A 13,863-nucleotide genomic window follows, 5' to 3' on the forward strand; every position below is an offset into this window, starting at 1 on the left:
GTATAGTTAAACCTGCGTAACACCACTACCACGTAAATAAGGTATGTGCAACTGTTAAGTCTGAACGTTGCTGGAATACAGAGTGTTGAGTACATAACACAGTCGGTGATGTAAGATAGTTGCAACAAGGGGATCATTTGACTAGACATTCAGATTCTATAACCAGATATTAAAAATAAAAGCAGCTTAATCGAGGGAGTCTGGAGGTATGGTTTCAGAAAATTAATATAACTATGATCTACTGTTTCTGTATACGTCATATACGTAAAAGATGGTTCCAACGTCTCTAAAACTAAAATAATTTTAAATATGTATATCATTGAGTTACATTACATGACAACTACAACTGATATAAACTCACTGTGTAATGGAATGTATAAAAGCTGCATTATGACGTTCTTTGGCATTTTGAATATATAAGCAGTGAAATGCCACTTAAAAGTGATCGCGTTTGGAAAAGGAGACGTAAAAGTTCTTTCTGACACAAAGTTGTAGAGACATTTAAGATCAGGGATTTGGAACATCCGAGATAGGGATATTCCTTGAAATTAATAGCTATGAAATGCAAATGAATAAAACCAACAATGGAGTCAAAACCATCCAAAAAAGACTTATAATAAGTCAGGCCCAAGTAATGGTAATGGTTACAGGTGAGAATCTCAAACACAGTGGTCAGTAGAAAGCATCTTCTATGTGCCCAAAACAACAACATGCAACATAAAAGAAAAATACTTTTTGCCTGGAAAAGTGACACAATTGATTTGCACACAAGTTGCTTCCGCAACATACATATTCAACTGTCGCATATCTCAAGTAGCTAGAGAATGAAACTGGCTTTCATGCTATTCCATAAGAAGACGACGGATCAACTTGCCAGCTGCAACATTTATAGGTTTCTGTGTAATAGATTATGAAAATTGAAGCTGGGAAACCACTGTCCTCATGCATCCATGCTTTGAATATGACATCTTTACGACACGATGTAGCCTTTTTAATAGAAACCACGTTGGAAAGATACTGTCAAGATGTTTGTTTTGTTTTGAATTTCGCGCAAAGCTACTCGAGGGCTATCTGCGCTAGCCGTCCCTAATTTAGCAGAGTAAGACTAGAAGGAAGGCAGCTAGTCATCACCATTCACCGCCAACTCTTGGGCTACTCTTTTACCAACGAATAATGAGATTGACCGTCACATTATAACGCCCGCACCGCTGAAATGGCAAACATGTTTAGTGCGACGGGGATTCAAACCTGGGACCCTCATATTACGAGTCGAATGCCTTAACCCACCTGGCTATGCCGGGTCCCTGTCAAGATGTAAGGTCGTAGGACTGTAACGTTGCGGTGAGGTTTCAAAATCCTTTTATTATAAAGTAATTAATCTCTATACTGTAGCAGAAGGAAGATACGTCCAGTTTCATTGTTACTAAGTGGAACGTAGAAATACCTAAAATCTGTTGGCTCAGCTGTGAAGTATCGTATTTCTATGAAAGACGATCTTAGAACAAAGCCTGTGAAAACTGTTATTACTGTGATTTGCTAAAGTATTCACCAACTGTGATTTACGAAATGACTAAAAGCAAGCCCAAATTTCACTAAAATCTTGATACGCTAACATTGACTTCAAACTTTAAATATTTATAAAAGTAATTGTGATGTATATATATATATGTATCACGACATCAAGCAGAAGTCTGTGTTTTGACAGTGAATTCTAGCTTCTTTTTATTGTTTTGAGTTTAATATTAAAAAGCTTAAGATACTTTTTCATATTTACATATCATAACATTTGTGAGCGCTTTGATACAATAAAAAGGACCGACATGGCCAAGCGTGTTAAGGCGTGCGACTGGTAATCTGAGGGTCGCGGGTTCGCATCCCCGTCGCGCCAAACATGCTCGCCATTTCAGCCGTGGGGGCGTTATAATTTTACGGTCAATCCTACTATTCGTTGGTAAAAGAGTAGCCCAAGAGTTGGCGGTGGGTGGTGATGACTAGCTGCCTTCCCTCTAGTCTTACACTGCTAAATTAGGGACGGCTAGCACAAATAGCCCTCGAGTAGCTTTGTGCGAAATTCCAAAACAAACAAACAAACATAAATGATACAATATAAATAAAAACAACTACTACCATAGATGGCGCTAGTAGAACAATTTCCATGAAATGTTTTTACAATACAACTAGTGTTAGTTTAGCTTCATTTCTATTTTACGGATATTTTTTTTGTTTGTGAGCTAAATATAATAACTTCCTGTAAGGTTGGCCTCAACTGTTAGAATAGAGGTATTGTTACAATTTATTTTACTCATCTATATAAATATTACAAAACGTAATTCGTAAAAATTTTGAATATCAGGTAAACGTTACTGATTCAGTATTAATCCGTATTGTGGGTCTAGACTCTAGAGTAATAATAGTAATACTAGATACCGTTAAAGAGTATTACCAACTGAGCTTGCAAACACGGTGGCGTTACAATAATTAATAAAATACTGGATATGGTGTCTTTAAAACAGGCAAGATATAGAAGCTACGTTAATTCAATCTCATGACATAAGTGTTGCATCACTATCTGCAGTGTTCTCCAAATATTAGTTCATCATTCAGCTAAAGGATTTAGGATTTTAACACCACTTCTAACTCCCTAAACTAATATTTTTTCAGCAATACCGTTGCTCTTCTCGTACATGTCAATCCCTATCAACTTCAAATACTAATATTTCATATCTCAGTATTAAAATTCACGTTCTACATTAGTAGAACAGAAAAAAAAGTTTATTTTTCCACTCAACAGTTAAAATTAGTTTAAGACAGCTTTTTAACTTCTTTGTGTTCATATTGAATTATATTTTCTTAATTCTCACACTAAGACGTTTCAAGAGCACCTAGTGGCACAGTGGTATGTCTATGGACTTAAAACATTATAAACCAGGTTTTGATACATCTGATAGGCAGAGCAAAGATAGCTCACTGAGAAGCATTGTGCTTAATTTCAAATATGCATACAAAACTATTTAAGGTCCTCACTGTTAAAGAAATCTCACAGAATTAGTTTTTCTAAACATCTTACTCTCATAAACAAGTATCAAAATATTACTGTGAGAACAACCATCCATAAAAGATCCTGAATGCCACATTCTCAAAATTTGAAAAATGATTTGAAATATGTAAATAACATTGTAAGAGCATGCACTTAAATGTTTAGTTATGTGACCATTAAATCAATGATCTAGTGATAGAATAATTTGTTTATACTTGTCAGTTAATTTTGAATTGTATAATTAACTGGGTTAGCTGAATAATGTAATTAAAGTAATCAACTGGTGTTACTGCTTTTGATCATTCCAACTATCCTACAATTGAAATTATGATTAAGTCAGGTATAAATGTTACAATTAATCATCTGACTAAAACTAGTGTTTAGTTATTGCTGTTTTTTGACTATATCAGTTATCATGTAATTATAATATTGTCATTGTATTTGGGTTTCTCACTATCACTTTCTATTAATTTAAGTTTGATCAATTCAATTGATTAGTGTTCTGACTCTGGAAAATAATCAATAAATCAAAATTAGGGTTTTGGATTATTTCACCAATCCAAATAATCAAAACACTGCCTTTATCTTTGTTTGTTAAGCATAAAGCTACACAATATGTTGTCCACGCTCTGCCCATCCTGTGCATCAAAGCCTGGTGTTTAGTGTCATAATTCTTTAGCCATCTTGTGAGAATGATCAGTTTGTTGAAGACAACAGATTAATGAGCCTAGTGATTAATTGAGTAGCAAATTCTTGTAATGATATAGTTCTACAAAAATTCAGTATATTAATAATGGAATTTAAGTTTATAGAAAATAACAGGCAAAAGAGAGAGAAGTTTATCAAATTTTATTGATGGAAGAAATTGTAGTATTATATTTAAACTTTTTTAACTATAGTAATATTTTAACCCTAAATTTGCAATGTAATCAGCATACAATTTCTGAATATTGAGAAACATCAGATCTAGTTTTGCAGATATTTCATTTTTTGATTGCTGTATAAAATTTTTAGATTTGGGTCTAAAGAATCAAAATACATTACAAAAATTGAACAACCAAATAAAACAACATCCTCGTAATCCTCAACACATTTCCTTCAAAAACTGTTGCAAAAGTTATACGTACACACATCTAGACAAACCTGGCATGACCAGGTGATTAAGGTGCTTGACTCGCACTCTGAGGGTCACGGGTTCAAATCCCCATCACACTAAATGTGTTCACCTTTTCACCCATGGGGGAATTATAATGTGATAGTCAATCCCTCTCTTTGTTGGTAAAAGAGTAGCCTAAGAATTGGCAGTGGGTGGTGATGACTAGGTGCTTTCCCTCTAGTCTTTTACTGCTGAATTAGGGATGGCTAGTGCAGATAGCCCTCATGCAAAATTAAAAAATAAACGCACCTAGATCAACAATAATAAGTTCAAAGAAATAACAAACTATAAAAATTTACACTGCTGCATACCATATACTTCCAATATGAGTGAAAAAAAAACAATATTTGGAAAACACTCACAACAAAACATAAGATTCCAGTAAATGCTAAATTTATTCAAAAACCAAGTGCACACTGAAGTCCATACTATGTATAAACTACACTGACAAACATGACATGAACATTATTTATAAAATACAATGCAACAACTGCATGACTTCTGTATTGGAGAAAGAAGCAGAGAAATGGAAACCAGATTCAAAGAACATAAAAAACCACCTTTGCATTTTTTTGAATAATAGAAATCAAACAAACATAATCATAGAAAACACCAACTTATTAAGTAGGGAAACAAATGCAAATTTGAAGAAGCTCTAGTTATATAAGAACTCAAACCAAAATAAAGGAACACTTTTATATCTATATTAACTAATAATCTAGCACCTAACTGTAACACAGCTTACAATTTTGTACCCATTTACACTCGTACCTAAGATATGCTGATCATTGGTTAGTCGCTAACTCTTTTTGTTAACCAGAAGATGACATACAAAAGCTGAAACATTGTTCTGTACTTTATTTCATTAAAGTTTTAGTACTCATACCAGCTGTCTTTAGAATTAATTTTTACCTGTTTTTGTATTTTTTGATGTGAACTTGGACAGAAACTTAGGTATTTCAGTATAAACAAAAATCAGAAGTGTTTGAATAACATCAATAAACAAATTACATGAGATAGTTTTTCAAAATATTTTAGCTGAAGAAACATTGAAGAGTAATATGTGAGTTACCATCTTCAAGATCCAAGACAATAAGAGATTTTGCCTTTGATAATGAAAAACCTGCTTGAAGTAGAAATTTATTCTAAACGGCTGGAATGAGTATTAAAACTTGAATTAAAATAAAGTAGAGAACAACCTAAAGATGACTTAAAAAGGTTCAAACATTGTTCTATAGTTTATTTTAATTAAAGTTTCAGTACCCATACCAGCTGTCTTTAGAATACATTTTTACTTCTCCCTTTTAGTTCTAATATTCTTTTTATATTTTAGGGACTATCTTTATATTATCTTACTAATAATTTTCTTTCAATATGTATCCCATTAGGGACACATCTACATCAACTGCTCTGGAAAAACCTTTTTCACTTTGCAGAGGCACGAGATTATCTTAATATTATCTGATGTTTCCATACTGTTCTATATTTGTTCTGATTGCTTTCTATCATTTAAAATAAGAAATAACACAAAACAATGTGCATTATAATTTTAGAAAGAAAATTTAAAATATTGAACAAAGAAATGGCAAAGAATGTTAAATAACATCCTAGTGATAAAAACAACAAGCAAAAAACAAACAGTATTTCACATTCACAGTATGGAAGTCTTAATCCATAGCTACCATTGTAGCATAGTTTCAGAAAATTAAATCTTTTCTGTATGTATATACTCCAGATTTATTGCCAATTTATGTATGGTTAAAAATTTAGATTAAGATATATTAATAACTTATTATAATGAATCATAGATTAGTAAATGGTATCAGAAAACAAGCTGTCTATAGAATTGAGTGGTACATTGTAATTTTAGATTAAGGTATGTGATTCAAAATACAGAAAAATGGTTTTATTTAGTGATTTATGTAATGATATAAAAAGATTGAAAAGTTAGGTTATTTTCATACCATTGTGATATAATAATTCCTCTTTATTCACAATGAATGAAAGTATAAAGAAAATATATATTTCAGATAGAAGCACAAAATTTAAGCAACAAAAATAGAACTATTTACATCAAGGACAGGTTTGTGTTATTTAATTGTCAAATTCAAATTGATGATGTCTTTATGTTAGTAATCAGTGAAATATCTGTGAAATTTACAGTTTTACAGATTTCCTCAATTCTGTGGATATGAAGTTTCCCCAAGTATTGATGTGCCATGTTATTTATACAAACTTAAACCTTCAGTAGAACTCAAATAATGCTATGCAACAAAATTTTTACTGTTTCTTGTTCCTGGACAGGAAGTGTTATTTCCCAATTGCTTATGACTGAAGTAAATGGAAAAGACCCATTTTCTCTTCAAATTTTGTTTTTTGTGACCTGGGAGCATATAACTGAAAACATGATGGGAGACTATATTTGGGGTCTGATACGTGAAAGTGATTTACATTACATTCGCAAATGTCGAAAAACTACTCACTTCTAAACATTTTTGTATGACTTTAGTATAAACACATGTAAATCTTGATTCATATGTTGTATTCAGACCTTATGTAAATGAAAATGTGCAAATTTGCCTGTTTTTACATAGAAAATAGGTTAATTTCATTATCCAGGTTACAAAAGCAAAGTTTGAAGGGAATAATGGCCATTTTCTGTACTTTTACAGCATAAGCAATTAAAAAATTAACACATACTATCCAGGAACAAAATTTGTGTTACATAGTGTAATAAAACTACAGTATAATTCTATATACTAAAATCTTATATTTTAATTATTTCACTTTCAAATCATAAAAGTGTCAATTATTGTTTTGACCTATTTGATTGATATATTTCTTTTAGGTTAAGTATTAATTTTAATTATTTCTGAATGTTGCTTATTGTGTTTCATTATTTTTAGGCATATTTAGTTTACTAAATTTCAACAGTCAGTTTTGTTAAAAGATAATCACTGTTGATAATTAAATGTGTTTATTAATATAGAACTGAGAGCTGAAAAGTACATTTGAAGAGCTTTGTTATGGCCTCAAAGGTAAACCTCATTTAATTTTATTAATAACAAAGTATTTAAATGCAAATATTTGATATTTAGTGATGTACTAGCATTATGACTTACTAGTGATTTGTCTCTACAATTACATATATATTTGACAAACTCTGGTGTCATATGTATTAAAACCCACTATACTTTGAGATTATATCCTAAAACCTAACCATTATTGAACCAATTCTGTTGTAAAATTATTTTTACAAATTAAAGTTAGTTGAGGACTAGAATACCACATTTCATGATGTATTTTCATAAGCCTAGTTATAAGTCAGTTTTACATTAATATAATGACTAAGATTGGTGTGTTGTTTTGCTGAGCATGCTGTAATTTTGAAAGTATATCATTTATATGTCAATTTTGTTTTGAGATATTAGAATATAGTAAACTCTATGTGAGTAAATTTATTTAGTGGATTAATTTTTCAGTATTAGAAATTATTGTGAAATGTGTGTTTTCTTATAGCAATGCTGAGCCCCCGAGGGGAATCGAACCCCTGATTTTAATGTTATAAATCCAGAGACATACCGCTGTACTAGCAGGGATCTACTGTGAAATATTTAATGTATCGATAAAGTTGCAGTTAAAGTTACTTACCACTGCTGGTGTTACAATTTGTTAGTTGGGTAAATTATTATGTATGGTATTTTATGCATTTGAGCTTCCTTGCTCTTTATTAGTTTTGCGTGCAATTGAAAAATCAGATTTTTCTGATTTTTTAACTCTGCATTCTATGAATATGGTTTTGACTTTCACTTAAACTGTATTTCTACTAGTTTTATCTTACACATAATTATGATTACTCTTTCCATTTTTAACCCTTTCATGACAGGTCACAGTCAAAGGCCACATCATTGTATTTGTTTACTTGCATTCACAATTTTATTCAACCAGTTTTTTTATGAATTTAGGTCAGTAAGTTTGGAATCAAATCGTAGATTACAATTCAAACTTTAAAGTTATATATGTCTAAATTTCATAATTTAAAAGTAAATATTAAAAGAACATATATAAATATAGGTTTTAGTGAGTCAGGTGGTATGGTGAGTGCAGCACGGTTTAATTTAGATGTTTGTGATGCCAAAATGCTAATTCTGCAGTTTCATACAAATTAGGAACTCAAATTATTAATATCGTCCAGCTAGAATATAAAATAAATATCTTGTCTCTCTTTATTTTGTTGAGATATGGCTTATGTGCTGAATCAAACACAGTGACTCTGTTCAGCTCTTTCCATTTCTTTAAATGGTCCTTTATATTCTGTACAGTTTAGAATGTCCACTTAGTAGTTTTCTCAGCTATTTCAATCTTTAAAAAGGCTACCACTTTCTTTTGAACCAAGATTCCATGAAGGTAGGTTGTGTCTTTAGTCTGCTCCCCCAGTGATGTTGTGGACTGGTGGCTGTTTTTTGTGTTTTGCTCTGAAATCATTAGGACATGCAAAGTCCTCCCCCAAATGAAGGTGATGGTGAAAGGTATTGTTCCATTCAAGAAGAAAAATGGGAATGTGAAGGAAGTTGGCAGAAATTTGTGTAGTTTAATCTTTCTAACAGAAAATGTTGGATCTTTGATTTTAAATGTTTCATATTTATGTTTTTTAGATGTTGAAAGTTCCTCGTGTGGTGGCATACAGTAGCAGTCTGAAGCTGTTTGCTCAGAATGTGAGGACCTTCTCCTCCAAGTTATCAGTGGAGTCAGCTTTACCTCCATCACTAGTTGAAGAACAAATGAATACAGGTATAAGTAGAGTTAAACAGAAAAATTAATGGTTCGCATTTTGTTCTCTCTCCTAGAGGAGAGGAGTTCTTGGATCATATTTCACTAATTCTACACTAATTGTATTTGATTTCTATGTTCAAGGAGTCCTTTACATCAGAGGAGGGTTAATTAATTGTTTGGTTAAATCATATTGTCTTACTTTTCACTGTTCAGATTCATTTGTTTTAATGCAAGTCACCATGACTGTGCATTTTTTTCCAGGAATGGGGGAATTGGTGTTCAAACTTAGGGTTACTGATCGAGGTTCATTGTTGGTCATTTGTTTTTGGTACTTGCACAGTAGTTATTATTGAAGAGAAATATAATACCCAATGAGCAGGGTTGTTCAATAAATCTGAGAACATGCAATTAAATGCACATGCATACTAATGAAATTACTGTATTAATCAGGTGAATTAACTGGGTCATGTTTTAGTGTAATGTCTTAATTTGTTCATTTAGAAGAAAATTCTTAAATTTGCTTATTGTATTTTGTGTGTATGGGAAGCTTTTCAAACTTCTTTAAACTGTGCAAAAATGAAATTAGGAGTATGAATGATGTCACCATATCAATAAGGGGTAAGTGACTGTAGATGGTACTATTTATTAGAGAGGAAAGGGTATTTAGGGAATGGATCTGTTGTCCCCCAGAACCCCATCTTAGGTAAGTCAGTCAGTTTATTATTTTTTTGTCAACCATTTGGCTCAAAGTGTCTTTTGTACTAATGATGTTGGATGATTATTGTGTGTTCTGAAATAGGCTTAACTTGCATAGGTTTAACCTTATAGTCAGAGAGATGCTTCACATAGCCATAAGATTCATTCAGAACTCTTATATACCTAATCTCTATAAATAGTCTTAGGCAGGTCAGTTACTTGTTTTAATTACTTTAATACACAGAAATGCCTATGTTTCATAAACTGTATAAATTCATGCACAAAATACCATGACCGAAAAAAATATTTTGTACATGGCATGCAAGTTTTTCTTCTAATGTTTATTGCACTTGTATGCTTTTGTGATAATGAACGTGATTATTATACTGGTGTCTTATATTGATAATGAACATTATTATACTGGTGTGTTATAGTGGTGACGAACATGTTTATTATACTGGTGTTTTATATTGATAATGAACATTATTATACTGGTGTGTTATAGTGGTGACGAACATGTTTATTATACTGGTGTGTTATAGTGGTGTGAACATGTTTATTATACTGCTGTCTTATAGTGGTGATGAACATGTTTATTATACTGGTGTGTTATAGTGGTGGACGAACATGTTTATTATACTGGTGTCTTATAGTGGTGACTTGAACATGTTTATTATACTGGTGTGTTATAGTGGTGGCGAACACATTTATTATAACTGGTGTGTTATAGTGGTGATGAACACGTTTATTATACTGGTGTCTTATATTGATAATGAACATTATTATACTGGTGTCTTATAGTGGTGATGAACAAGTTTATTATACTGGTGTGTTATAGTGGTGACGAACATGTTTATTATACTGGTGTGTTATAGTAGTGGCGAACATGTTTATTATACTGGTGTCTTATAGTGGTGACGAACATGTTTATTATACTGGTGTCTTATAGTGGTGACGAACACGTTTATTATACTGGTGTCTTATAGTGGTGGCGAACACATTTATTATAACTGGTGTGTTATAGTGGTGATGAACATGTTTATTATACTGATGTGTTATAGTGGTGATGAACACGCTTTATTATACTGGTGTCTTATATTGATAATGAAGCGTGATTATTATACTGGTGTCTTATATTGATAATGAACATTATTATACTGGTGTGTTATAGTGGTGGACGAACATGTTTATTATACTGGTGTCTTATATTGATAATGAACATTATTATACTGGTGTGTTATAGTGGTGACCGAACATGTTTATTATACTGGTGTGTTATAGTGGTGACCAAACACGTTTATTATACTGGTGTGTTATAGTGGTGATGAACACATTTATTATACTGGTGTCTTATAGTGGTGACGAACATGTTTATTATACTGGTGTGTTATAGTGGTGACGAACACATTTTATTATAACTGGTGTGTTATAGTGGTGATGAACACGTTTATTATACTGATGTGTTATAGTGGTGATGAACACGTTTATTATACTGGTGTCTTATATTGATGATGAACATTATTATACTGGTGTCTTATAGTGGTGACAAACATGTTTTATTATACTGGTGTCTTATAGTGGTGATGAACAAGTTTATTATACTGGTGTGTTATAGTGGTGACGAACATGTTTATTATACTGGTGTCTTATAGTGGTGCATGAACATGTTTATTATACTGGTGTCTTATAGTGGTGATGAACATGTTTATTATACTGGTGTCTTATAGTGGTGGCGAACACATTTATTATAACTGGTGTGTTATAGTGGTGATGAACACGTTTATTATACTGATGTGTTATAGTGGTGATTAACTGCGTTTATTATACTGGTGTCTTATATTGATAATGAACATTATTATACTGGTGTGTTATAGTGGTGACGAACATGTTTATTATACTGGTGTCTTATATTGATAATGAACATTATTATACTGGTGTGTTATAGTGGTGATTTGTGAACATGTTTATTACACTGGTGTGTTATAGTGGTGATGAACATGTTTATTATACTGGTGTCTTATAGTGGTGATGAACAAGTTTATTATACTGCTGTCTTATAGTGGTGATGAACATGTTTATTATACTGGTGTGTTATAGTGGTGACGAACATGTTTATTATACTGGTGTCTTATAGTGGTGGCGAACATGTTTATTATACTGGTGTGTTATAGTGGTGGCATGAACATGTTTTATTATACTGGTGTCTTATAGTGGTGATGAACATGTTTATTATACTGGTGTCTTATAGTGGTGATGAACAAGTTTATTATACTGCTGTCTTATAGTGGTGATGAACATGTTTATTATACTGGTGTGTTATAGTGGTGGCTTGAACATGTTTATTATACTGGTGTCTTATAATGGTGGCGAACATGTTTATTATACTGGTGTGTTATAGTGGTGATGAACACATTTATTATAACTGGTGTGTTATAGTGGTGATGAACACGTTTATTATACTGATGTGTTATAGTGGTGATGAACACGTTTATTATACTGGTGTCTTATATTGATAATGAACATTATTATACTGGTGTGTTATAGTGGTGACGAACATGTTTATTACACTGGTGTGTTATAGTGGTGACGAACACATTTATTATACTGGTGTGTTATAGTGGTGATGAACACGTTTATTATACTGGTGTGTTATAGTGGTGATGGACATGTTTATTATACTGGTGTTTTAAGATAGTTATGAATGCTATAGTTGTGTACTGTAATTACACTCAATGTATGGTAATGACAATGTTCTTGAATGCTACTACAATGAATCTGTGGGAAGTAAATGTGACATAACACTTCCTAATTAATGAATAATTTCACAAGCTCTGATTTTGTATCTTGAATTATTAAATAACATCATTTAGTTTACATTCTAGGAAAAACAAAGTAGACTTGTCTATTCTTGTACTATCATGATTTTAATAAGATAGGGTCTTCATATGTACTGAATGATAAGTGCAACCATCAGTGACATTATCTACTAACTGAAGAAGAAGAAAAATAGATAACACAAGTTTAAACTTCATAAAGGTTGTTTTGCTTTTAATAATGGATTTAACATAATTCAGCTATGTAGATTTTGAAAATAATACTAATTGTTGTTGTTGTTTTTATCCGTAAGTAATTTTACAAATTGGGAAGAAAAAAACACTCTCACTTGGATCAAATTATTATTCTGTTTACCATGATAAATATTTGTTGTTATTATGTTTGGGTTTTAGAAAGATCGAAAAGACTTGCATCATGATTGGTCTAGTGAAATCTATAGCCAGTGGTTGTCAAGATTTAAAGCATGAGAAAATGTGACCCAATTTCAGTGAAAATGATTAAGCTTATTTAAAAGTACATGTGACGTTTTGTGAAAAATCTGTATGTGATGGAGAAAAATGAATGTCTTTGTAGAATGGACAACAACTGCCTGTTGTGGAGACACAAGTGAGATGATGGCGTTTGAAAGTCTTCCATGTTTCATCTTCAGATCTGTAGAAGGAAGGCAGAAGACTTTCAAATGTCATCATCTACACTTGTGTTTCCACAACAGGCAGTTGCTGTCCATTCTACAAAGTTTCATTATGAATACTCTTCCTAAACAATCTATCAAAAATGAATGTCATTTTAAGATTCAGCTTACAGGAATTACTGAAGAAGGTGTAAAAGTTTCCAGACTATAAAACCATCATGGTCCTGTATTGTCTGTCAGATCTGAAAAACATCAAGGAGTTTGGCAGCAAGAAGTGTTAATTAAACAATGTTATGGAAGCTAAAACTCATAAGTAGCTTTAACAGTGAAGAATTCTAACTTGCAAGAGAAAAAATATATATGCATACCAAGATGTACATGAAATAGATAATATTGAAAAATTATTAAAACTGCTAAAGTATGCTGGTTGTATGAAACTATCAGACCATATCGCATTATTTTTTTCTGAGAAGCTGCACACAGGTGTTGGTTTAATGATAATGCAAATAAACAGATGCTGGATAGTTTAAAATGAATGATTTCACAGTCTTATAGACTAAACCAACTGACAGTATTCTTAATATTTTAATCTCATTTCAGCTGAACAGTAAGTGACACAAAGAAATGTACGTTCATAAGAGATACTATTAATTGTAGTTTTTATGCCATTTTTATAAATAGAAAAACAGCTACCTGGCCGAGAGATCTCTCTGATGGGGGGCCCATAGATTTCAT

At 31.9% G+C, this 13,863-nt stretch overlaps 1 long non-coding RNA gene across 1 annotated transcript; it reads left to right on the forward strand.

The window, feature by feature from the left end:
* The first annotated feature begins 2,141 nt into the window (after positions 1-2,141).
* LOC143235402 (uncharacterized) lies at positions 2,142-13,856 on the forward strand. The gene is made up of 4 exons (XR_013019162.1): positions 2,142-2,280; positions 7,183-7,231; positions 8,849-8,984; positions 13,810-13,856. It is a non-coding gene; the product is annotated as an uncharacterized LOC143235402 (long non-coding RNA).
* The last annotated feature ends 7 nt before the right edge of the window (positions 13,857-13,863 follow it).

The sequence above is a fragment of the Tachypleus tridentatus genome, chromosome 12 (genome assembly GCF_004210375.1).
Source record: "Tachypleus tridentatus isolate NWPU-2018 chromosome 12, ASM421037v1, whole genome shotgun sequence".
NCBI classification, from domain to species: domain Eukaryota; kingdom Metazoa; phylum Arthropoda; class Merostomata; order Xiphosura; family Limulidae; genus Tachypleus; species Tachypleus tridentatus.